This window comes from Ursus americanus, chromosome 35 (assembly GCF_024610735.1).
Source record: "Ursus americanus isolate L20-20 chromosome 35, mUrsAme1.1.p, whole genome shotgun sequence".
Lineage (NCBI taxonomy): Eukaryota > Metazoa > Chordata > Mammalia > Carnivora > Ursidae > Ursus > Ursus americanus.
This window is the reverse complement of record NC_142161.1, coordinates 9329038-9355641: the sequence shown is the minus strand read 5'-3', so window position 1 is coordinate 9355641 and position 26604 is coordinate 9329038.

The window sequence follows — 26604 nt, the reverse complement described above, 5'->3', positions numbered from 1 at the left end:
TATACGAGTAGTAAAATTAAATTAAGAATTAAAAATACAGGGGCGCCTGGGTAGCGCAGTCGTTAAAGCGTCTGCCTTCGGCTCAGGGCGTGATCCTGGCGTACTGGGATCGAGTCCCACATCAGGCTCCTCTGCTATGAGCCTGCTTCTTCCTCTCCCACTCCCCCTGCTTGTGTTCCCTCTCTCGCTGGCTGTCTCTATCTCTGTCAAATAAATAAATAAAATCTTAAAAAAAAAAAAAAAAAAAAAAAAAAGAATTAAAAATACAGGGACACCTGGGTGGCTCAGTCAGTTAAGCATCTGACTTCGGCTCAGGTCATGATCTCAAGGTCCTGGGATCAAGCCCCACATCAGGCTCCCTGTTCATCAGGGAGCCTGCTTCTCCCTCTCTGCCCCGCTTGTGCCCTCTCTCGCTATCTCTGTCTCTCTCTCTCAAATAAATAAATATAATCTTTTTTAAAAAATTAAAAATACAACTTGGAAAATTCTGTGGAATGCAGCCAAAGCAGTGCTTAGAGGAAAATGCATAGCACTGAATGCATAGATTGGAAGAGAAAACCAATAATTTAAGCTTCCACCTAAGGAAACTAGAAAAAGAAGAGCAAATAAAATCCAAAGCAATAGAAGAACAGTAAAGAAAATCAAAGCATAAATCAATGAAGTTGAAAAGAGGAAATTAACACAGAAAATCAATGAAACAAAGGCGGGTTCTTTGAAAAATATTAATAAGATGGATAAACCTCTAACCGGACTAAGAAAAAGAAAGAAAGAAAAAAAAAGAAAGAAAGAAAGAAAGAAAACACAGATTACTAATATAAATGAAATGAAATGATCCAGTAATTCCACTATGGGGTATTTACAAAAAGAAAATGAAAACACTAATTCAAAAAGATATATGCACTGCTATGTTTATTGCAGCATTATTTACAACAGCCAAGATATGAAGTGAACCAACTGTCCATCCATAGATGAATGGACAAAGAAAATACCTTACACACATGCATGCACACACACACACTGAAACATTACTCAGCCATAAAAAAGAGTGAACTCTTTCCATTTGCAACAACGTGGATGGATGTGGAGGGTATAATGCTAAGTGAAATAGTCAGAGAAAGACAAATACTGACTGATTTCACTCATGTAGAATTTAAGAAAAAAAAAAGCAGAAAAAAGAGAATCACAGACCTGTACCTCTGAAACCAATAATGCATTATATGTTATTATTTTTTAATGTTTTTTTATTATGTGAAGTTAGCCAAAATATAATACATCATCAGTTTTTGATGTAGTATATGTTAATTTTTAAAAAATAAAGAGACAAACAAAAAAAACACTCCTAAATTTAAGAACAAACTTGTGGTTGCTAGAGGGCAGGTGGGTGGGGAAATGGGTGAAATAGGTGAAGGGTATTAAGAGTACACTTATCATGATGAACACTGAGTAATGTATGGAATTGTTGAATCCTTATATTGTATACCCAAAGCTAATATAACACTGGATGTTAATTATACCCGAATTTTAAAAAGTGAAAAAGAAGAAAAAAAACTTAAAACTTGTAACTCATAAATAAAAAGTATGGGAAAAAACTAAAAAAAAAAAAAAAAAAAAGACCACTAATAGACATATTGAAAATCCACAGGGAAAAAAAGCAGCACAGGTTGTGATTAGAGCATTTTTGCTTGAATTTGCCAAACAAGCTTCTGGGACTGAGGGTCCCAGACACTCAGCAGGCAAATTGTACAAATGTAGAGGTCCCTTATCAACCTATACAAGTAGATAACTGAGTTAAACTTAATGCCATTACTAAAATTCATGAGATCCAAAAATGTCTATTGCCAAAAATAAGGGAAAAAATGAAAGTTGGGCCGTTACTTGTAAACTTACAGACATTGAAAAGATAATAAAGGAATATTATGAGAATTCAAGCCCACAAATTTGATAACTTACATGAAATGGACCAATTCCTTGAAAGACAAAAGTCTACAAAAACATTCATATATGAAATAGATAAACTTAAATAGGCCTGTGTCATAGAAATTGAATCAACAATTAATAATCTACCAAAACAGAAAGCACCAGGCCCAGATGCTTTCACTGGTAAAGCCAGCCAAACGTTGAGGAAGGAGTGACACCAACTCTCTAAAATCTCATCCAGAAAATTTAAGCAGAGGGAACCTCCTAACACATTCTATGAGGCCAGCACGACCCTAAAACCAAAATTAGAAAAGATAACAAAAGAAAATTATTGACCAAAATCCCTCAGGAATGTGGATACAGAAATCCTCAAATATTAACAAATCAAATTCAGCAATGTAATTAAAAGAATTGTGCCAGTGAGCTTTATAAGAGTGAAATAATTGGGGCGCCTGGATGGCTCAGTTGTTAAGCGTCTGCCTTTGGCTCAGGGTGTGATCCCAGAGTCCTGGGACCGAACCCTGCATCGGGCTCCCTGCTCCACTGAGAGCCTGCTTCTTGCTCTCCCACTCCCGTGCTTGTGTTCCCTCTCTCGCTGGCTATCTCTCTCTCTGTCAAATAAATAAATATAATCTTTAAAAAAAAAAGTGGAATAATTATGTACATCATCTCCTGCTACTTTTTTTTAATTCAACATTATGTTACTAGGAATCATTTATGTTGATTTGTATAGTTGTTCATTCATTTTCGCTGCTTCATAATATTTCATAATGTGAATTTAACACTATTTATTTATCTGTGCTGTTGTTGATGGCTGGTAGATTCATATTTTTCATCAAAGCTGAAGAAGTGTCAGTAACAATCTCTACAAAATTTCCTCTCATTCATCCTGTCCTTTTTTTCTAGGATTTCAATTAATTATATGATGTCTCATTCTAACCTTTATATTTGGAAATTATTGTTCCTATTTTTCATCATCTTAGTCTCTGTACTGTGTTCTGAATTTCTTCAGACCTATCTGACCACTCATTAATTGTCACTTCAGCTCAATCGAATCTATTAAACATTCCCTTTGGTTTTTAACTTCAAAGTTACATTTTCTATTTCTAAAATTTCAATTTGGCCCCCTTTCAAACCTCCACTCATGTTTTTGTTACTCTCTGCATGTTTGTGATTGCCTCTACTATTGTCTTAAACATTTCATTTGCAAAAATTTTATATTTTGGTCCTCACAATGTCAATACCTGAAATCTCTGGGAACAAATCTACTATTGGTTGTTTCTACTGATTCATACACAATGGCTATTTTCTGGCATGCTTGGGGATCTTTGATTAAGAGCTCATGTTTATTCGATCTTAATTCATGAGAATCTTGGATACCTCTGTGCAACCATAGCATGTTGTGAGCATTCAGCTTCTATTTGAACAGATCATATTTCTGTCTGTCTACTGTTGAAGCCTGCGTTTCTTCACAGTACCAACCCTGTCTTCTCCCTTCATCAAATTAACATTTAATTATGTAGTAGGAGATTATCAGCCTGAGATCACTTCAAGTTCTTTCTAAGAGTCCCTTTCTAATAGAAGAGTCTAAGTTTCAGGTCCCTTTCCTTGAAGTTAGCACCTAATGACAAGGAGACTAATCACCTGAAACTACCTAAGTTTCTTTCTAGAGCCACCAGTTAATGCAAGAACCTACAGTTCAACAGTGCTTCCTCTGAGGCCTGCTCAAGACTTTCCTGATGGCAGTGCTAATATTGGCATTTACCTTCAGGGAAGCTTCACAGTTCTCATTTGCTTGCTGCTCACTGAACCCACTTCAGATGCAGCAAATATATTATTCCCCTCCCCCCCCCGTAGGGGGTGCCCTTAGTAATTCCCTTACTTCTGTGACTTCAGCAATGCATTGTAAACTAAGATTTTATCAAGTACATGGTTGTTTTGTAGCAGTAAGGTTTGGGTCACAATGCAGTACAGGAACTTGGAATTTTCATTTTTAATCAGCTTTTCTCCATACTCTATAATACACACCAGACTATGAGAATCCGTGGTACAGACTAGGCATGAGAATGAATGAGTGGCATGTTCCAAGCAGCAGTGAGTGCTCCAGTGTGACTGAGCCCCAAACTGTGTAAGAGAACATATTAAACTGAAAATGTTGATTAGATTCAGAAGCTTGAAGACTTTAAATGGTAAGTTTTAGAGTTTGGAATTTTTCTGACTATTGAAAGCAATATAAATGTTTTAAACAGAATAATTTAAAAATATGTGTGCTAGAAAGATAAATCATTATTGTAAAAGAGGGCTTAAAGAAGGTAGAGACCAGAGGCAGAGATGTCAATTAACAATGTTTCTCAACTTTGCACTTTAGAGTTACCTTAGGGACTTTAAAAAATACTGATGTGTGAGCACACCACTGAATCAATGATTGTGTTGTGCCAAAAGGGTTGTGAACCACTGAGCTAAAGGCTTTAGTCTACATGAGATTTAGTGAGGAAAGTGGCAGCAAGAATGAAGGAACTGAGGAAGCATTGGCAGAATTTGGTGACCACACAAGTGAGGTGCCAGAGAAGTCAAAGATGATTCCAAAGTCATATGCAAAAGCTATCATCCAGATTCTCTTCTGCTTGGCCCATGTTTAACATTTCATTTGCCATAATTGGATTATCTTGGGGAGAACTTTGTGAGCCCTCCCTTGCCCTCTCTCTCTCCATAGACAGACAGATATGTATATTTACATATAAGCCCCTGATTTAGTGTATATATTGCAATCTGAATGATAGTACTCTATCTTCTAGGGTGTTGCCTCCAAGCTGGTACATAAGCTATGCATTTATAAGACCAATTTAGCAATCTCTGAGCTGCTTTGGGATGATGCAATATATAACATAACCAATGGATCTCATGGTCATGAGCCTATACCCACATTTCTGATGTAAAGTAGACTTCCTAGTCAAATGCTCTACTAGGTGTGATTCCCTGTCTGTGAATTAAGCATCCGGTTGTCCTTGCATAGTGGTAATGACTGAGGCTCTAAAGGCAGGAAAAGCAGACATATTCCTGGATTAGATATCTATCCATTAAAGATGAACTTCTGAGCCTTCCAGGATGGAAGGAGACCAATGTAGTTGACTTGCCAGAATGTGACCAGTTAATCTCCTCGAGGAATAGTAACATATGGAGAGCTTAGCACTGGTCTCTGTTGGTGACGTACTGGATGTTCAGGGACAATAACAATCTAGATTGTCTTCAGTTAAGTGGAAGTACATGTCTTGGTACCGGTGTATGTAGCCTCCACCTCTGTCACTGTGGCCTCTCTATTCATGTGCTCCAATTCTGGAGCATCTAGTGACAAAGCCTGTTTTCAAATGGATGAGTCATTTTGTCTGCTTTGTTGTTCAGTGCCTCCTTCACGTTACATGCTTTCTGATGGCCATTAACATGAGATTCAAGAATCTTCACACTCCACAACCCCAATCATATATCCGTTCACATGCCTCTCCCCCAAACCTCTTTGTCTCTGGCTTTTTAAAAAAAGATTTATTTATTTATTTTTAGAGAGAGATGGGGGGAGGGGCAGAGGGAAAGAATCTGAAGCAGACTCCCCACTGAGCATGAGCCTGATGTGGGGCTGGATCCCAGGACTGTGAGTCTGTGATCTGAGCTAAAATCAAGAGCCAGCCATTCAACCAACTGAGCCACCCAGACACATTTCCAGTTTCTTAATTATTCTACAATGTCAGGTCACTTCCTCAAATCTCTAGATTCTTATCTCACATCACTTATTCTACAAATAGTGAATGGCAAGGTACATGGCTTGTAGCTCTGCCCACTGAGAAGGTGTTCTTTTTCACTCTTTTTCAAGGCTCCCTCTGAATGTGGCTATACTACAGCCACTGTCTATTTTCAACTTACACTCACATATCGAGTCAACACATGTGGAAACTATACCTCTGGCTTTTGTTTTTTTTTGATCAGGCAACAAAATTGTATTAAAAGCAAACTATTTATTCAAAAGTGATCATGGAACAACTCAAAATACAGAGCAAGAAAGTGAAAAACACCACACTGGCCAATAGATGGTTTTAATTCTCTCACTGTATAGATGAAGTGTAACTTCAGTAGATAGCAATACAGAAAGATTTTGTCAAATAGACTGGTTTCCTTAGTTAATTGCTTCTAGCTGTCTCCATTGGGATAGATATATTTACAGAACTGGCTGTGTTTGAGCCTTCTTTGCCAGCAACTTTAGATCTGCAGTGCACTTGACAATTGTCTCCTTTTCCTACTGTATAGATATACTATGCACCACATGCTTCTCCACCCAGTTTATCATGTGCTCTTGTTCCTTTTGATGCATCATGTTGTACACAGAGTTATGATAGTCCAAGTGGTTCTTTACCTCCTTGTATATACTCTATGCAGCCGTTCCTGGTAAATAAGCTCCAATGTCATAGCAGTGTTATTCCGCTGGACATCAAAAAGGTAATGGTGCTTTTGAACCAGTGCCTGCTGTGACTTCTCCAGATCAGTTGCATCCTGGATGTGTTTGATGGAAGCCTGTCACTAGGACACGGACACTGCTGCATGGACCTTCACTGACCATGCTGTCCCAGGTGGTGCTTTCTGCAACTGCCACAGCAGGCCCTCGTATGAAGAAAGCAGCCTTCCTCAGTCCAGGGATATTGCAGGCAGCAAGGATCTTTCACACAGGACAGCCAAGTCTTGCCCTTGTACAACCTCCTCCTGAATATGGAGGAAAAGTTCATTTTCCTTATCCAAAATTTGTGGGAAAAGATGCTGTGTGCTTGGAACTGAGCTTATCTTAGATTTTCTGTCCAAAGAAATATATGTGATTACTGCAGAGACCTTCTCTGCCGTATCAGCAATAGCGTTGCTTATCTATGTAGTTAAAAAATATGGTGCCTCTATTGGAGAATTTGCTGATAAACTCAATGAGCAAAATAATTACTCTAGCTTTTTTTCTCCTCCCTCAGCTGGTGGTACAAACACCCACTCCCCTTATAACCATAAGTAAAGGCTGAGAGATGGACAGCTATGGTGGTTAGCATGAAAATCTCATTCATGCAGCTTTCTTGTGTCCTCCTGTGATGCTCCATGTCATTCCAGATATACCATTTCCAATTTATGATGAACTGATTATGATGATGAACTGACTCTAGGCTCATCTTACTTTATGACTTAATGAGTCCAGTGGAAGTCAACTCATACTAGACAGTTCCAGATGCATGGTCATTTAATGACACATGGTCAAGTGTTCTGTTTCTACCAGGACCCAGTAACATGACAGGAATTGTTTCTCAAAGGCATTTAATTTTCTGCTGTGAATGGCAAGATCTTGCCCCATTACCCAAATAGCAGCACTATGATTTTTTTCTACTGGAGCTTTCCATAAACCCCCTACTGCATCTTACACCTCCAAAATCATAGAGTCTGTCTGCCAGATCATATGATGCAAGTAACAAGGTAGCTTGTATCACAGTTTGGACTCACTTCATAGCCCTTAGTGCTCCAGACCCCACTCAAATGTGGCAGCCTTCTGTGTCACCCAGTATATAGACCAGAAAAATAAACCTGTATGTGAAATCTATTGCCTATAGCACCAAAGAGGCCTACTAGGTGATGTGCTTCCTACCTTGTGGTAGGAGGTGGAAGATTCTGGAATTTGTCTTTCTCTTTGGAGGGAAATTGTGGCATGCCACTGACCACTGTAAACCTAGAGTCTTCCCTGAAGTGGTCCCTGAATTTTCATGAAGTTTACATTTCATCCTTTGGAACATTAGTGTCTTACCAAGGTCTCCTGTTATTAGTCATCTCTTATTTACCTGGACCAATCAGCATGATGTCATTGATGTACTTTATCAGCATGACGGTCTGTGAGAAGTCCAGGCACTCAAGATATTTTTGGACTATTTCATGCCTTTCGGTGGGAGCATTAATAGTACTGAGGCAGAACGTAAATCAATATTAACTGTCCATCACATGTGAATGCAAACTATGTATGATTTTCTTTGAAAATTAGAACAAGAAAGGATGCATTTGGCAAATTTTTAGCCATATGCCATATGCTCGAGATAGTATTCATCTATTCTAACAATCATACCAACTCCAGCATGGTACCTACAATTGAGATCTATGGTCATTCTCTAGCACCTGTCTGGTTCCTATTAGGACCAAACCTGTCTAGTTAAATAGATAATGAGAGGGACAACTACACCTGCATCTTTTAAGTCTTTAATTGTTGCATTAATCTCTACCATCTCCCACAAAGTATGATATTGCTTTTAGTCTACTATTTTGGTGGGGAGGAGAGGGCATGGAATGTCTCAGAAGTTTCCACTTGGCCTTCTCCACTGTTAACAGCTCTTCCCAACAGGCCAAAGAGCAAATGCGTGGATTACTCCAACTGCCAAGGATATCAATTCAAATTATGCATTCAGAGATTTAGAAAATGGGTGCTGGATGTGGAAACACTATAAGTTTGACGTTGGGCCAGCATCCCATTTATTTCATGGCACCCTTAAGTCTCCATTCTAAAGGAGGAAACTTGATGAAACTTTAAGTTTCCAAATATCAATGTCAATTCATATCTAATATTCCCCCAATGTATGCATATTCCCCTTTCTCCAGTGTGCAGTAACATGTGGAACATGCTATAAAAAATATAAAAAATTAGTAGATATAAAAAAATAATGACCAAAAGCAAATGGCGAAAATAGTCAAGCATAGGAATCAGCAGTCTGTGACTTTGAAGCAGCTATTATTAATAGGTTCAAGAACTTAAAGGAAAAAAAATATGCTCACAAGTCAGCAGATGGAGAATCTCAGCAGAGAAATAGAAATTATAAGAAATGAAAATTCTAAAACTAAACAGTATAGTATCTGAAATTTTAAAATTCCCTGATGAGGTGGAAGACTGTAGATGGCAGGAGAGAGGTTCACTGAACTTTGAGATAGAACAATAGTAATTACTTCAATCTTAATTGCTTGTTTTCCATTTCTGTTTATTTTATCTAAATAAGAATATTTTATAATGTTAAAGATACAATTTCAAGTAGACATACAAAATGCAGAAAAATTAAGAGAAGAAAATAAATATTACTGCTAAGAGATAATATCAATTAACATGTTACCTTTTGATAGATTTATTTCTACTCTTTTGTCTAAACAAATGCAATTATATTATTTTTACTGAAGTAGGATCATTGTGTAAATAAGGTAATTAACTGCTTTTTCATTTAGCATTTTTAAATCATTTTCCTGTCATTAAGCACTCTTTTAAAATATTTTTAATGGTTTTATAAGTTTATATCAGAAATTATATAACCATTCTCCTATTCAGTGAATTTCACAAGCAAATTTCATTTTTCAGTATTCTAAATAACACTGTAATAAATTTTGTTAAACATAAATTTGTTTAATTTCCTTCACATTTATTTAGAAAATTTAGAATTGGGATTAGTTATAGAATTAGTTATAGAATTAGTTTTCTAGAGCCAAAACAAAATACCACACACCAGTGGCTTTAACAACAAAAATATATTATCTCAAATTTGGGAATTTGGAAATCTGAGAATCAAATTGTCTGCTGAGTTGGTTCCTTCTGAGGCTGGGAGGGAAGGAACTGTTCCAGGCCTGTCTCCTTGGCTTATAGATGACCATCTCCTTCCTACGTCTTCATATTGTCTTCCTCTGTACATGAGTCCAAATATCCTCTTCTTGTAAAGACACGAGTCATGTTGTATTAGGACTCACCCCTAATGATCTCATTTTAACTTAGTTACCTCCTTAAAGATCCTATCTCTGAATACAGTCACATTGGAGGTACTGGGAACTTCAACATATGAAATTTTGAGGGTACACAATTCCCCCCATAACCAATAGTTATGAACATTTTTAAAGGTGTGAATACATTTAATCAAATAGCCCTCCGTAAATTGTATTCCTGTCCAGACTCAAGACAGTCATTTCCAAAATTGTGGGGAGGACTCAAATAAAGTGAAATTATTCCAATGGTATTTCCCTCTAAATGAATCCATGGAAAGTAATTCAAGAAATTTTACTGCTTTGAAAATGGAAAAGAGGTCTCTATCAGGCACCTGCTCAATGTTTGGAGCATATTTGAAAGCATAATTTATTTATTATACATGTAATTTAGGAAGAAATTTACAGACACACTGCCTGGGTTATTTCTCTATTCTGAGGGGCATGGATTATAATCACATTATTTGAATGTTTAATTTGTCTTAAAATATATATACCATATACTTTACCAGTATATTATGGCTTTTTACAGATGAGACATTTTAGATCAACTTCCCATATGTTTCTTCTGCCATATTTTAAAATGTTACTTGCAATCAGGCAATAAACTGAAAGGCAACTAAAGAAGTCCAACACAGCTGCTAGAATAATCTTCCATAAGTGTTGTTTGGATAACATCATTCCCTCTCTTAGAAAGCCACAGTGGCTTTCAACTTCTTTTTGTTCTACATATGAACTTCTAAATAAAGGTGTGGAAAAATTCAAACCTACCTACCAAAACTACTGTTTTCTTTGCCTGATTATTCCCAATCAAATTTTCCAGTCTAGCAAGTAATTGCTGATTAACTTCCAGAGTATATGTGTCTCACTCTCATGTCTGACTTTTGGTTCAGCTATTACTGTTAACCAAAACTCCTTTGCTATAAGCCTAAATTCTTTCTTTCCTCTCAAATTCCTTTCTAAAATTTGCCTACACCACAATGTCGTTTTTCCAAAACACAAAAACAGGCAAATCTGTTTCATCAAAACATTCCAATAAATCCCAGCCCTTAGGTATTTAAGGTCAATAAGTAGAAGCATTCACCCAGGTTTCATCTGCCTTTTCAAAAATGAAATCCTTATTAAAGTGAAGTTGCTGGATGGCTTGCTTTTGTAAGTGTTTGAAACAAATTCTAATGTTAAAAATATTTTATATTAACCAAAATTATTATGTTGTATTGACCATATGTAGTTTAATAATTTTATTTTTTGAAATGATAAAATATTTCATATTATTCTCACTGTTGCTAGAGTATAAACTTGTGCAACATTTTTGAGAGAAATTTTGCTAAGTTTATCAAATATTTTTATAAAACTTATATTTCCATGCAACAGTGGGTTCCATTGGATACAGTAGATACACACATACAAAGATACGTGTTTAAGGATTTTAGTAGCAGCACTGTTTAATGCAAAAAAATTATTTGATCAAATGTTACCCAGGTATTTAAAGGTTAAAAATGAGTTAGTTCTATTTCATATGTTCCATAAATGAGTGAAACCATATGATAATTGTCTTTCTCTGCTTGACTTATTTCACTTAGCACTCTCTCCTTCAGTCCCGTCCATGTTGCTGCAAATGTTGTGTAATCGTGCTTTCTGATGGCTGAGTAATATTCCATTGTATATATGGACCACATCTTCTTAATCCAGTCATCTGTTGAAGGGCATCTCAGTTCCTTTCACGATTTAGCTATTGTGGACAATGCTGCTATGAACATTGGGGTGCATATGGCCCTTCTCTTCACTACGTCTGTATCTTTGGGGTAAACACCCAGTTGCGCAATTGCTGGATCATAGGGTAGCTCAATTTTTAACTTTTTAAGGGACCTCCACACTGTTTTCCAAAGTGGCTGTACCAACTTGCATTCCCACCAACAGTGTAAGAGGGATCCCCTTTCTCTACATCCTCTCCAACATTTGTTGTTTCCTGCCTTGTCAATTTTTGCCATTCTGACTGGTGTAAGGTGGTATCTCAAGGTGGTTTTGATTTGAATTTTCCTGATGGCTAATGATTTTGAACATTTTTTCATGTGACTGTTAGACATTTGTATGTCTTCATTGGAAAAGTGTCTGTTCATATCTTCTGCCTATTTTTTGATTTGATTATTTGTTTCACATGTATTGAGTTTGAGAATTTCTTTGTAGATCTTGGATACTAGTCTTTTATCTAAATAATCAACATTTAAAATACCAAGTTGTGGGGTGCCTGGGTGGCATAGTCGGTTAAAGCATCCGACTCTTGGTTTCAGCTCAGGTCATGATCTCAGTGTTATGGTATAGAGCTCTGCATGGGGCTCTGCACTCAGCAGGGAGAGAGATGCTCTCTCTCTCTGCCTCTGCCCCTGCCCCTGCTTGCACACCCTTTCTCTCTCTCTCTCTAAAATAAACAAATGAATCTTTTTTAAAAAAATAAAAGATCAAGTTATTATGAAGCAGTCTAAATGTATATTTAGAAGAAGAAACGTCAAGGAATTTACACATCATGTAATTTGGCTAAATTAAATTTCTTAATCATTTGTATTTTTTTCTTTGAACACACTGAAGGATAGATACTTTAATAGACGAAGTCATCCAGGGACAGTAAAATAGTTTAAAGAGAAAACTTCAAAGGCATCCGCAAAAAAATTCATGGTAGGTAGGGGGAAGGAGGGTATCTGGCATGGGGATTTATTCAACTCAATACCAACAGCAGTTCTGGATAACGTGTATATCAACAAAAGGCATACTGTCTTTTAGAAAGATAATTTATCTCTCATTATCTCGATCTCACGTACCCATTATTCTTTGCTTCACCAATTTGAAGCTGGTTTCTGCATGCTGCATGCAAGTATCTGCTTCTCTATCTCTTCTCTAAGTCTTCTGTCCTCTTCTTCACTGGCTCCATTCTTTCTATTTCCTTTTCCTAGGAGCGTTTGTCTACGTATCTTCCAGGAAAAGCAGTACCTTGTCACACAAATGGAAACACAAAAATTGGCTTTAACCTATACTTGGTTAATTAAAAGGATGAGAAAGTTCATAGTACTTGTCCTAGAATTTGGAAGAAGAAAAAGAATTCATGAAGCAAAAAAGAAGGAAAGAAGAGATATTCTTAGAATGTATTTGTCTAAATATATTTGTATGTATCAATTATGAATATCCACTATAATTATTTCTTTCTTTAAAAAATATTGGAAGAAATAGAAAATGTTGAAACCATGTTGTCCCAGCGTGCTAAATAAAAGCACATACACCACCCCCCCAAAAAAAGAAAAAGTACCTCGATTGGTTTTTTCACTTCAACACTTTGCTCTTGGGCTTGTTACAGAGATTTTGGAAAGCTGATGGTTGGAGCATTTTTAAATAAAAATGAGTTAGAAAAGTAAAACAACAATTGCTAACCTTGAGGACGTGATGATTCAAGCAGGCAACAAATGTTCTGAATTGTCTTCAGCTAGTCAAGAACCTTTATGACTTTCTTTTGTTAAAATCTTGAACATGTTTATTACCTTAAAAAGACAAACAAAAAAGAAAATAATTAGATGTCAGATATTCATCGGGTGTGTACTATCAAGGTTTTTTGTGTTAAAGATGACATTGTAATGTTCCATGTGAAAATACAATTCTACCAACAGAATGTCGTATCTGTTTCCTCTACTGAAAGCAAAAATGTTATAAATTAATGTTATTCCATCTCATTTTAGAGAAGTAGTAAGCAAAAAAAGGCAAAGCGGTTAATGTTGTAAAAACCTACAAAATAATCAAGTGAATGGTTTGATTTTGAATACATTTCAGGTGGACACTTACTTGCCTCAGTGAATTGAATTTATTTTTCTTTTTTTCCCCAATGCTATTCTTTATCTCTTTCACCAACATGATCAGCTTCTAAACTTCAACTTATGCTAATGTGAATGAGATTGCACTTTTCTTGAATTTCCTCGTCCCATACATTCATAATCTAAGTGGTGTATATTATCATCCAATGAAAGTTCATAAGCTCATAAGTTCATACATGTTTCCTAGGCTTTTGCTGATATATATTAACTTAAGTGTTGTGATTTCTTTGGTATACAAGCTATTTCTTCCTAGCTTGTATTGTATAACTGTTTGCCCTGAAGTGGTGATTCTCAACTGATAGTTATTTTTCCCCCAGAGAAATTTGACAATTGCTGGAGACATCTTTGATTGTACAACTGGGGGAGGGAGGAATGTCCTGGTATCTAGTGAGTAGACACCCAGGATATTGTTATACGCACAGGACAGCCCACACAAGAAAGAATTATCCAGTTCAAAATGTCAGTAGTGCTGAGGATGAGAAAACCCAACATGGAAAATGCTGAGATTTGACATTAGTTTTGGGTGTAGTGGCAACAGGGGTAGTTGTGGTAGATCTTAAGAAGTATCCATTCCAAAGCATCTGTTCAAATGTGATTATCACAAGGTTTTTCAAAGCAGAAAAGTCTAGCCTTTTTTAACACTGGATAGCAAGATACTTTCACTGACAAGGGAGCCTCAGAATGGCGTGTGGGTCCAAGACTGTCAGTTTCATTTAGATCCAACCAGATGTCCCCATTGCAAGTTTCAGAATTTTGTTCTTTTCCACTTTCCCATGAGAAACTTAGCAGGAGTGTGGATTTACCTGTCATTGTAATTCAACAACTCACACAATAACATTTTGCATTTCATTTTCACCAATATCAGTCATGTGGCTACAAGAAATAAGATATTTTTAGGAGAAACTCTCTGGTTATGAAGTTGCAAGTTAAGTTTAGAAATAATGAAGCTAAGATTGTTATTTCCTCTATATAAGTGCTCAAGTACACACAAAAATATTTCATCCCACATTCTAGTCATTATAGAATTCATTACTTCCATCTGGTCAAGTGTAACAGCCACTCGAGTTCCCAAGAAATGTGCTTCAGTTGGCACTTCATTACAATCAACCGCAGTTGGTAGCTTAATTAACTGTGATGCCACTCTAAGTCATGGATTACTAGCATCCATTTCCCATTGACAAAAATGCTCCGCACTGTGCTAAAGCTCAAGGCATTGCCAAACAATCTCGAAATCCCGTCTTCAAGCGTCTACCTCCTGAGCCCCGTCCAACTTCTTGTACCCATTCTGAATCAGTCTGGGTCCAACCAGGAGATAGAAACAACACAGTGTTTCAAGCAGAAGTTTAATATAAATAATTACTAACCTATGATAAAAGATGTAAGAAAAGTCTATAATTCTTCTTACAGCTATGGGGAAGTACCTAAAGAAGTGAAAACTGGGAATGAGGGCTCCTTTCACAAGACTGTGGTTCAGAATTTATCGAAAAAGTTACAGCTGCAGATATTGAAGGGTGAATTTGGAGCTGAGAAGCAAGAAATTGATATCAGGTACATCTTCTATACTTCACTGTCTCCTCTTTCTAATCTCCTTCTAGTCATTCTTTTATTGGGCCAATATTATTGAGCATGTATTACATCTCAGGTACTCTTTTCAGTTCTATAGATAACAACACACTAGGCAAGACAAAGCCTCTGCCCTCATGTCATTCTATTAGAGGAGATAATAAACAAGGAAACAAATCAAATAATATATTCTCAGGTTATATTGTAAAGAAATTAAAGCAAATGAAAAACAGTTTTCTCAATAATTAAAAAAAATTTTTTGGAGGGAGGGAGAGAGCGAGCCAGGTGGAAGGGCAAAGGGAGAGGGAGAGAGAGAATCTCAAGCAGACTCCAGGCTGAACATGGAACCCAATATGGGGCTCAAGCTCATGACCCTGAGAACATGACTTGAGCCAAAATCAAGAGTCAGATGCTTCACTGACTGAGCCACACAATCTCCCCTCCCAATAATTTTTTTAAAGAAAAGAAAGCAGACTATGGTGGTGAATGTGATTTAAGAGATATGATTATTTTATTTAAAATGGTCAGCAAAGTCTTTCTGGAAAGGTAACTTTTGAATAGAAACCTACTGCTCACCATTAGCACCTACCAACTAGTGCTCTTCTAGTTTTCAGTCAAAAGTCACAGTCAAATTCTAACATTTTCTTTCATAACTCACATGTAGATTAAGCAGATCACAACTAAACTTAATAACAAAAGTGGTCAGAACAAATCTCTAATCCTAGAAGGGTATGGTATGCTAAGCAAGATATAAAGATGGAAGCCAAATTGTTTGGACTGAGTAAGCCCAGAGGAGGGTGAGGAAAGCTATCGCTTATTTGGCACTTACGTATATTAAGGAGACCAGATGTATGGAAAACTGCAAAATTCTAGACATTACAATAATGGCTTCTAATCTACTTCCTTTTAAGACTTGTTCAGATTCAGTATTTGATGATTAGAGCTGAGTTTAAAGGATTCAAGTGCTCAATCCTCTACCTAGGAAGGTATTTGAACAAGTGAAATGGGAAGAGGTATTTGAATGTGTAAAAGGGAAGGAAAGGGAGTTGACACTCTGAAAGTAGCCACTGTAGACTATCCCAGGTCCTTATTTACAACATGTAATAGGTAGTTTCAACCTTTTACAGATGAGGAAACTTAAGTATTAGAATAAAATGTTTACCCTCCACCTCTATGTTTCCTTCCTTGCAATGATGTGACACACCAGGCAGGGAGATTTTCTTAATTTCAGAAAGCTCACCTTGGCATGCCTTGCAGAGTTCTTTTCTTGTTTTCCCCTTTTGGGAATTCTCTATGCCTTCCCATCTTATGTTTCACTTGGGCTGGAGCCTTCTATGGATCATTTCCTCTGGCCACAGACAGTATACTTCATTAATGGAAAAGCTGTGTGCCCTGAAATGGTCCATCAGAGCTTGTGATTGAGATTCACTTCATAGTTTCATTTGTCATTCACACTAAGCTCTGTCCCCCTACTGACATCCATTAAAAATAAAATGTTTTAATTTCCATCTGGTACTTTCTTGTTTACTCCTGTTTTCCCAGAACCGGGAAAAATGAAAGTTGACTCTACTGGTCTCCCACAGAGGTTCAAATAGGAGATTGTGAGAGGTTAAGTATCTTGCCCAAAATCACATAAATTAATTGGTACCAGCCAGGATTCAAATCCTATTTTGGTTCTACCATAATTCTCAAAATATGTGCATGATAAATTAGTCCCATCATGAAAAAAAAATCTATGATCAAATAAATTCGGGAATCACAACATACCATACCAAACCTCTTATAAATTTGGATTGTATATTTGTGTACTAAAAGCTCTGAGAGGTCCAGGATTAAAGGGAGAAAATTTTGTTCATTTAATTATTCATTCATTTAACAAATACATATCGAATCTTGACTGAGTTCAGGGCATTCTAGGCAGAAGAAAGAATATATACAAAGACCCCAGGACAAGAAAAAACAAAGGACTTGTTTGAAGAACTTAACATTAGTCTGATATGGCTGACATGTGGTGGTGCCAAGAGAGCCATAAGGGATGAAGGTACAGAAGTTAGCAAGGGCCAAAGTGCACAGGAGTTCACGGGCTAACAAAAGAAATTCCCAACACGATCAGAAGCCACTGTTGGCCCAACATTAAACTTATTTGGTCACAATCCTCTTTATTTACATAATGTTTTAATAAACATGTGCTTCTTTCCACTTTGCTGACCCCCTTTCACTGCTGGAAATGGATAGTAACCGAGATGAGCTCTTCAAGGTTTGAGACCACTTCATAGTCATTGTGAACCCAGCAACCTAGCATTGACTATTCAAATAAATATTTGTGGAGTGAATTGAAAGCCTTGAAAGGATAGAAAACTATGCCATTTATAAATGTTTGAGAGAACTTGAAATGTTTTATACAGACATCTAGAAAATTTATGTTCAGAAAATAAGACATAAGCTTTCAAATGTTTGCAGTGGTACAAGAAGGTGAATTAAACTTATCTTTTAAGGTCCTAGAAGGTGGAACCAGGCACCATGAATGGTTGTTCCGGAAAAGCAGACACTAAAATGGACTTGTCATGAGGTAGGAAATTTCTTATCATTTGTTCTTAAGCGGAGATTGTAAAACAATTATGGAGAATATCACAGGAAGAACTTACTCTTCTCTTAAAGACTAGATTCCATATTTTAAAAGCCTCTTTCTACCCAATACTGTAGGGTTCCTAAGAATTGAAGGAAGGAAAATGATTAGATAAAGAAGTAGGTGTAACTGGAAAGAACTTTTGTACAACAAAAAAATTTTTAATTTTGCAGTTAAGGGAGAATAAGGAGAATTATTTAAAAGAATGGGAAGCAAAGGACTTTCGATAAAAGATGTCAGTATAAAGATATTCTTTTTATACCCCTCATTCTGACACTAATATGGAATTAAAAAAATAATGAAAACTACAGGAAAAATTTTATCACCAAGAAAGTCTATAAAACTCCCAGAACGCCAAGTCAAAACCTGTAAAATCTGTCAACAAAACTAAAGAATCTCCCTAATAATTCATAGAATTTTTCAAATTTTTGTAATACACGAGAAAGCCCTAATAATAGGAAATTTAAAGAGGTAAAGATTGGGTTTGTGGAAAGGTCACTTTGTCCCTTTCCCTACTCTTTGAACTTTTTAAGGTAAAGATGTACACATTTTACATTTTAAAAACAATAAAAGGATAAAAGTGATGGAAGTAAGTTTGTACTGAATGTTTTCAAGGAGACATATCTTCAGTTATAAATCTGAATACACAAACAAATTAGGAGCTCCCTGAAGTAAAAGCAAAAGGTTAGCTGATATGAAATGTATTCTACTTCTACACCCTTCAATCCTATAAAAAACAAGTTACCGGAAACCTGAACTTCCAATATTATTGAAAAAAATTTGATTCCCACTACTCAGTAGAGACACCTGGCAGTTAATCAGAAATAACGTACTCATTAATAAAAGTACAGTCCTCTCAACAACAAGCACAAGTCCGTGTATAAGGTTGTAGGCATAGGCTGAGATTCTAATCTAATTATATCCTCTTCGTAGCTACTAGAATTTAGGTATGCAGCCTATGGGTAGCACCTTAACATGCTAATTTCAGTGGGAAAAAAAATGAGTGAGTGGGAAGGTATTTTCCCCAAATTCCAAGGTTCAAGTAGATTTCGCTGAAGAATACATTTGTCTATGTGAAATTTATTATGTTGGAAATATCCTGAATGCTAAGCCATGTTTTAAAGGGAAAATTACTTTTAATGCCACTTATAAGAATTGACCTGGAGCTTTACAGAAGTAATTCCATTCGCCTTTCTTTTTTAAGAAATCTACATTCCACCCAAAGCATCTGTAGGCTACAGAATATTATCAGACAACTAATACATCCCAATCAGACTGAATTTATTTATAGACAACGTTCTTTTTGCAATGTTAGATGCCTCATTAACTTGATTCAGCTTGTGCATAGCAAAAATATTCCCTCCCTCTTCAGATTTTTGATAGAGTGAATTATAATTTCTTGTCTCACTCATTATAAACCTTTAGTTTGGAGGACATTTCAGAAATGTGTAGTGCCACTTATGTGAATCCTGGATCACTTGTCCTGGATTAATTATGTGCTTTATTTATTTTTCTTTGGGAGGAATATGAAGTGGCATAGCGGCCATTCTTACTTTTTACTTTGCAAGGAAAATAAGTTAAAATTTAATTTTGCTATAAACCTCTTCCCAGGAAAAATGAAAAGTGACTTTGTGTTTGAGTAGATCCCATTATATACGCTATTGTCAAGTTAGTGGGATATGGATGGGATGGTTGGGGTTTTAAATCTCCTGGAGCCTTAATAATTCAACTTACTTTTTAGATATGTTCATTTGAGAACAAAACTAAGAAGATACTATGTTACACATCTTTAGAATTTGAAATTTCCTTTTGAATATCACTATGCTCTTTTAATTGGCTTGCATTTTCATAAGCACAGGGAGAAAAAAGAATTTTTCTTTCTGAATTTTCTACTACAACTGTTTAAGATTTATCATTTTTTAAACCAGATTTAATAGGTTAAATTGAGCTCAGGAAAAAGATAGTAATTTTAAAAACTCACTTATATTTCTTTTAAATTCAACTTTCCATGCTTTCAATGAATTTTCACACAATTAAATAAGAATATTTAATGTTTGGTATAAAGTGGCCACAAATTATACTGGGAAATATTTCTGCATTTTATTTTAAATAAGATGGTAATTTTGTGAAGAAGAAAAAACAGTTTTCTTAAATTACAGCCTGCAAAGTTTTTAATCTATATGATTTTATTAACCTGTTCTATATGCCAGAATACAGAATATGCAATTTATATTGTTTTCATTGTCTGCCAGATAATGGAGACATACTGTCTCATAGCTCTGTTATATTCACAATTGTTTTAATCAAAGTTGGTCATGTAACTTCAATAATAAGAAGTAGTTTCACTGCTGAGTCTCAACACTTGAAAATATGTAGCAGAAATAGGAACACCTCAAGGAAGTTTTAGGACTTCTATTTTTAGTTAAGGGAAAATATAGAAATTCTTTCCATCCTGCAAAGCAGACTTTCTATTTTGTTTTGTTTTTATCCCTTATTATGTGTCTTCTAAGTGAGCTGTTCAGAAGAAAAGATTAAAAGGAAATCTCTAAATATGAAATCCCCTATGTGATTGGAAAAGAAAAAAAAACATTTTTGTAATTTTTTAAAAAGTACCTTTACCCAGTGTTTTGTCATCAAAGACCATGACAATAACTAGAAAGTTTTCTCCCCTTCTAGACCACAAACAGTCCTGGATCCATGTTGTTTCATAAAAATTCTGATTCTCACAAAAAAAATAAAAAAAAATAAAAAATAAAAAACCTGGGAATTTATGCAGAACAGTATGACCTACATCCATCAGATGGAATACCGTTCTTTGTGATGGGAGTAAGAATGGAGAGTTGAAAGGGTTTAAATTTGAGATGGCATTCCTAAATTCTTGGTATTGGTCTAGTATGCCAAATGTATGCCAGATAGTATGGATCATGGTTTAAGCATATATGACTGGCCAGTTCATGAGCTGTCTTTTTCAGAATATGTAAATGAAAGTTATTTGTAAGCCAATGTTTTGGTCCCAGAGAAACTCTGGGTTTACCTATCAGGCTTTGAGGCTTCAGGGTACATATGGTAAGCCCAAACTAGCCACCATCTTCTATTCTAATCACAGTTAAAGTCAGCTGTGGGAGGCTGCCGCCCTTGAATGGTTTATAATCAGCTTGAGACATGAAACTGACTCACTTCTGGAAGTGTGGGGGCTGTTCTTTCACTCTTTTCAGTACATGAATGCCACCATAAAATAAGATTAAATGCCCTGGGGTTTCCCCCGCTGCTTCTCTTCCCTATTTGTTAACTTTTCATGGTATGTGGGCTCATACTGTATTTATATTTTCTCAGCTTCAAATTATCTCACTCACAATTTTGCATTGGGCAGCCTGCTTTGCTATACTTCTAAAATAGGATATATTTTCCTATTATGCTATATTTTTATCACATTATTTTAAAGAGGTGAATACTTTAAAGATAAATAGATGTAATACTTAAACTCATTAAAGTTTAATATCTGTCTTGGTGCCCCACTCCTTTCATTGTCATCTCTTGGGAGATTACTTGTGAGCTTCTTTCACACTGTCTAAAGGTAGCTGTAAACTTGTCCTCTAAAATACCATTATTAGGGAATCACACTGCAATTACAGACTTTCTTCCTAAAGCTTCTAAACTTCAAGCTATAGTGTTTTATTTCCTTCTTTTAAAAGTATATTTGACTTCTAAATTATGGACATATCTTCTAGGATCTTATAGATATTTACCTTATTTAGGTTGTTATTCCCTCGAATTTTGAAAAATCTTGTAATGATCTGTCCCACTTAAGTTATTCTTGCCATAAACCTCAAATAATCTTCCTGAGCAATTTCACAAAGGTAAAAATCTGGTGTGACTGTAGCAGTCTGGGAATTATTCCATAAAGGCTGTTAACTTACAACCATAATCTAGAAGTATAAAGCTTATTGGTACCATGGAACAGAAAAATATATAAAAAGCATAATAAAAAGATACTTTTAAAAACCTTTCTCTATCATGGACACAGACATAGGCAAACTCTTTGAAACTCCCAGGATGCTTAGCATAGCACTATTGCCAAGGAGTGTTAGCCATGTATTAATGCACACCTGTGTTGGCCCCACACTGGCTAAGGTGCTGTTAGTTCTTACTATGATGGAAAAAGATAATAGGCTTTCTCTGAGTTCCAAGTTCTCTTGTCATTGGCACAGTATCTCTGCCCCTTACCTGGCCTGGATTAATTGTCCCATGTGGATAACTGCCTTCTGCATGTTTCTCAGTTTAGTAGTCATTCAACTCTGACATTTCTGTTCCTTCTTCAATACCATCCTTGACATTCTCCCTCGTTTTTGATAGTGTATTTGTCCTCATTATGCACTACATTACCCACCTCCATCTGCGGTCTTTGATCCCATAATTTTAGTCTCATACCGCTGATCATCCAGCATCTATAGTACATTCAAGATGTATGTTCCATTTTATAAATTGCAACTGCATAAAGGCATTAAAGCATGACATTTAAAAGGCATTAAACAATCAAAAAATTGATTCTTACCTCTAGTATTAACATAGCTGTATGAATCAGGATTCTCTATTTCTTCCCTTGAAAATAAATTGAAACTCAATTTAAAAAATTTTAAAGGGGCGCCTGGGTAGCACAGCGGTTAAGCGTCTGCCTTCGGCTCAGGGCGTGATCCCGGTGTTATGGGATCGAGCCCCGCATCAGGCTCCTCTGCTATGAGCCTGCTTCTTCCTCTCCCACTCCCCCTGCTTGTGTTCCTGCTTGTGTTCCCTCTCTCGCTGGCTGGCTCTATCTCTGTCAAATAAATAAATAAAATCTTAAAAAAAAAAAATTAAAAAACTTCACAATTCCAATTTTACTGAATTGGAAGACACTTATAATCTAGAATTTCCAAATTGATAAGCAAGATCCCAAAGCCATGTGAGATAAAACAGAAATAAAAAGTTATGTATGGGGCATGTGGGTGGCTCAGTTGGTTAAATGTCTGGCTCTTGACTTGGTCTCAAGTCATGCTCTCAGTGTCATGGGATCTAGCCCAGGGTGGAGTTTGCCCTTAGCAGGGAGACTGCTTAAGATACTCTGTCTCCCTCTCCCTCTGCCCCTACCCCCTGCTCTCTCTCTCTCTAAAATAAATAAAATAAAATCTTTTTAAAAAAATTTTTTTAATGTTTAAAGTTATGGAATCTTAGTAGGAAGATCACCCTGTAACATCAAATCTCAAAAAGTGCTACCAAAAAATACAAGCCCTGAAGGAAAGAGATATGCACTGAAATGCAAAAACTGTACTCCTATAGTTGTGAGTGCATGTACTGAGGTGAGCTGGCCTGTGTCAGCAATGACATTACTGACCCAGTCTGGTGCTTAGACAGAGGAGACAGGAAGATACAAAGAATAACACGAATGCTGCACATGTTCTGAAAATGTCTTTCTCTGGCATTTGAGTAGAAAAGAGACTTTGTGTTGTGAAAACCTAGCAAACTTACAAATCTATTCTGACTGTTCTCCAGCCTAAGAAACTCTTGCAAATAGCTAGTTGAGGAAATACAAAATAAGTCAGTGATGAATAATAAAAAGTAAATAGCACAGACATTAAAAGGAGAAAAAAAGTACAACATAGGCAACAAAGAAAATACTCAGCAGGAAAAATGCTACAGAGAAAATACACTTGTAGCAAAATATTTCGGCAACAATTTTAAAAACACAATAAAGCAAACTCCCCTCTGAAGGAAGACAGAAATACAGAACTCAAAGAAGAGATGGCAAAACAATAGAAAGAAATAAATTGTAAGCTGATGGTCTTTGGAAAAGAATTAGAAGAAAAAAAACGTCAGTGTTAAAGACAGAATTCAGACAACTACAGGAGTTAAACTTCTCCCATGATGGAGAAAACAGTACAGGACTTACCACCTACCATTACCATAGAAAAACGGGAAAATACAAATAAAGTGTTTTTAGACATTGTACAACAGGCATCATATGACTGTGATCACTAAAAGAAGAGAAAAGAGTTAGGTGAGCTTTATAAGCAAACTAGATTTCTGCTTGGAAGAACTTTCTGGACCATACTGTGAGGCGGTAGATCCCAAGCAGAGCTCAGTCATACAGGTGTAGTTTGAAGCAATGACAACAGGGAGTGTGTGTCAGACATTTCCCAAAATTCACAAAGAGGTGGGAAAAGTTCAAGTTCCCAGAAGTCAGAGGGTAGATTCCTCACTCACTGAACACCTAGAGCATTCAATAGAGACACCAAGAGAGCTAAACTAGGCTAATGTAAAGACTGGCCCAAACTGCTCTACCACAGCTTCAAAGGAAGTCCTGATAGGATAAAACTGAACTGTAAGGAACTTAACTGCCTGACAGAAAACAGTTATAGAATAAAAAACAATTTGAAGGAAAAGTTTAAAAATACAACACTCAGGAGCATGAAGTTCACAGTGTACAGCATTTAATAAAATTGTTACACATGTGAGAAAGCAAGAAAATTAAATCCATAGCTAAAAGAAAAATCAATCAGCACAAAAAGACCACAAGTTTAAAGATGAAAAAATTAGAATAAACTAACTTTCAAATAGGTATCAAAAAATATGTTCAAGAATTTAAAGAGTAACATGAACATAATGAGGAAAAACATGAAATACATAAAAATATAAAACACTAGAGAAATAAACACAATATGTGAAAAGATAAATTCACTAGATGAAATGAACAATGGATTAGACATAAAATATTTTAACTTCTATAAAGGAAAATTGAGTATTTAAGACAAATATTAAAAATTCATTTAAGGGTGCCTGGGTGGCTCAGTTGGATAAGGGTCTGCCTTTGGCTCTGGTGGTGATCCTGGGGTCCTGGTATCAAGACCCGCATCCTGCTCTCTGCTCGGTGGGGAGTCTGCTGCTTCCTCTAACCCTCTCACCTGCTCCTGATCTCTCTTTCTCCCACACTCTGTCTCTCAAATAAATAAGTTTAATAAATTCATTTAAAAATTTAGGTAGAAATAAAATGTATGACAAAAGTAGCACAAAAATGGTAGGAGGGAAATGTTTTACTATTATTTGAAGATATATGGTGATGAAAGTGTGTCAGTCAGACTCCGAACAGGAGAGAGAACCACACAGCAGTTTGAACAGGGTAAGTATAGTATAAAGACAACATATTTAAATCTGTTTATTTTTTGAAAATAAAAACATGAAATATAAACCAGAGAATGATAAAATTGGTCATCTATATATACAGAGTAGAAAGAATCACATGGAAGGGATATGGGATGGAGTGACACTGTTCTGAGTATGACTTTTTAAATAGTTTCTGTTTGGAGGTATTCATAATCAAAAACTTAAACTAAATCAACACTTAACAAGAATGGGGGGGAAACACCTAAAACTAAATGCAAACCCGAAGAAAGAAAGAAAGAAAGAAAGAAAGAAAGAAAGAAAGAAAGAAAGAAAGAAAGAAAGAAAGGAAGAAAGAAAGAAAGGAGGGAGGGAGGAAAGAGGGAAGGAGTGAGGGAGGAAGGGAGGAAAGAAAGAAAAGAAGAGAAGAAAAGAAAATAAAAGAACCCAGCAGTATTTCAAATAAAGGACATAAATGCACTGAAGGAGGAAAATATAATAACACAAATAAGTTTTGAACACAATGATTTTGTTATATACTGTCAATCTAGGGAAGAGAAAGAACTAACAAATTTTGAACTCTTCTTAGTACATTTGTTACTCTGTGTATAGATAATTGAATAAATGAGTTGATATTGTTGTGAGTCAGGGTTTTCCCTGTGGAAGAAGGGAGATACAAATATTAAAAAACCCTATAGATTTGGTTTGCAATTGAAGGCATCAGTATGCACTCTTAATTCATATATACATACATATCATAACTCTGTTGAAAGGATCTGGAGGCAATAATACACCAATAATGAGCATATCTATTGCCACAAAAAAATCAAAGGTGAGTCAAGAAAAGTATAAAATGAGCCTAGAACATCTTATTGTGTAAGGGGGATAGTATCCAAAAAACAGGATGAGGACAAATGCCAAGAAGGTAGAGAAGTTAGAACATAGGGTCTCCTGTTGGTCAAATCTGGAACAATTTGAGACTCAAAATAAGTAAGGTAGTAATGGAGTATAACCCAATGATTAAAATAGAATCCATAAGTCCATACTGGTGAAAGATGATAAATACATAGATGATAGATTGATAAATAGATGATAGGTGGAGAGAAAGAGAGAGAAATGATACATACATACATACATAGAGAGAGGCACACAGGAAGAACGTTATCTCCATTACAGTAAGATAACACCACAAATACAGAGAGTGATAGAATTGGAAAATTGTTGTTTTGCAACCCTCATAGTTAAGAGTGGTTCAAATAAGAATCACCAATGGATGCTAAATCTAAGGGTAAAATTATGAAAAACAGCAGGATTTTTACATGGTTCTTAAATGCCTCCCTGCAGAATTACTTATTGGTTGCAAGAAGAAAATAGTAATCATGCAGCAGAGAACCGGGTGATCAAAATTAATATCAGCAATATGGACCCATGAGTATGATACCATGAAAAGGATATCTCTTTTGTTGTAGTCCGGCCAGGTTGGCACAACCTGAATCTAATCATAAAGAAAAATCAGACAACTCTAAAATGAGGAACATTTTGTAAAATAATTGGCCTTAAAATAGGTCAGTGTTATGAAAGATTTTTTTAAAAGTCTGGGGGTGCCTGACTCGCTCAGTCAGTAGAGCATGCGACTCTTATCTTAGGGCTTTGAGTGTAGAGATCACTTAAAAATAAAATATTAAAAAAATATATTAAAAGTACTTTTTAAAAAGGCTGAGGAAGTTTCCA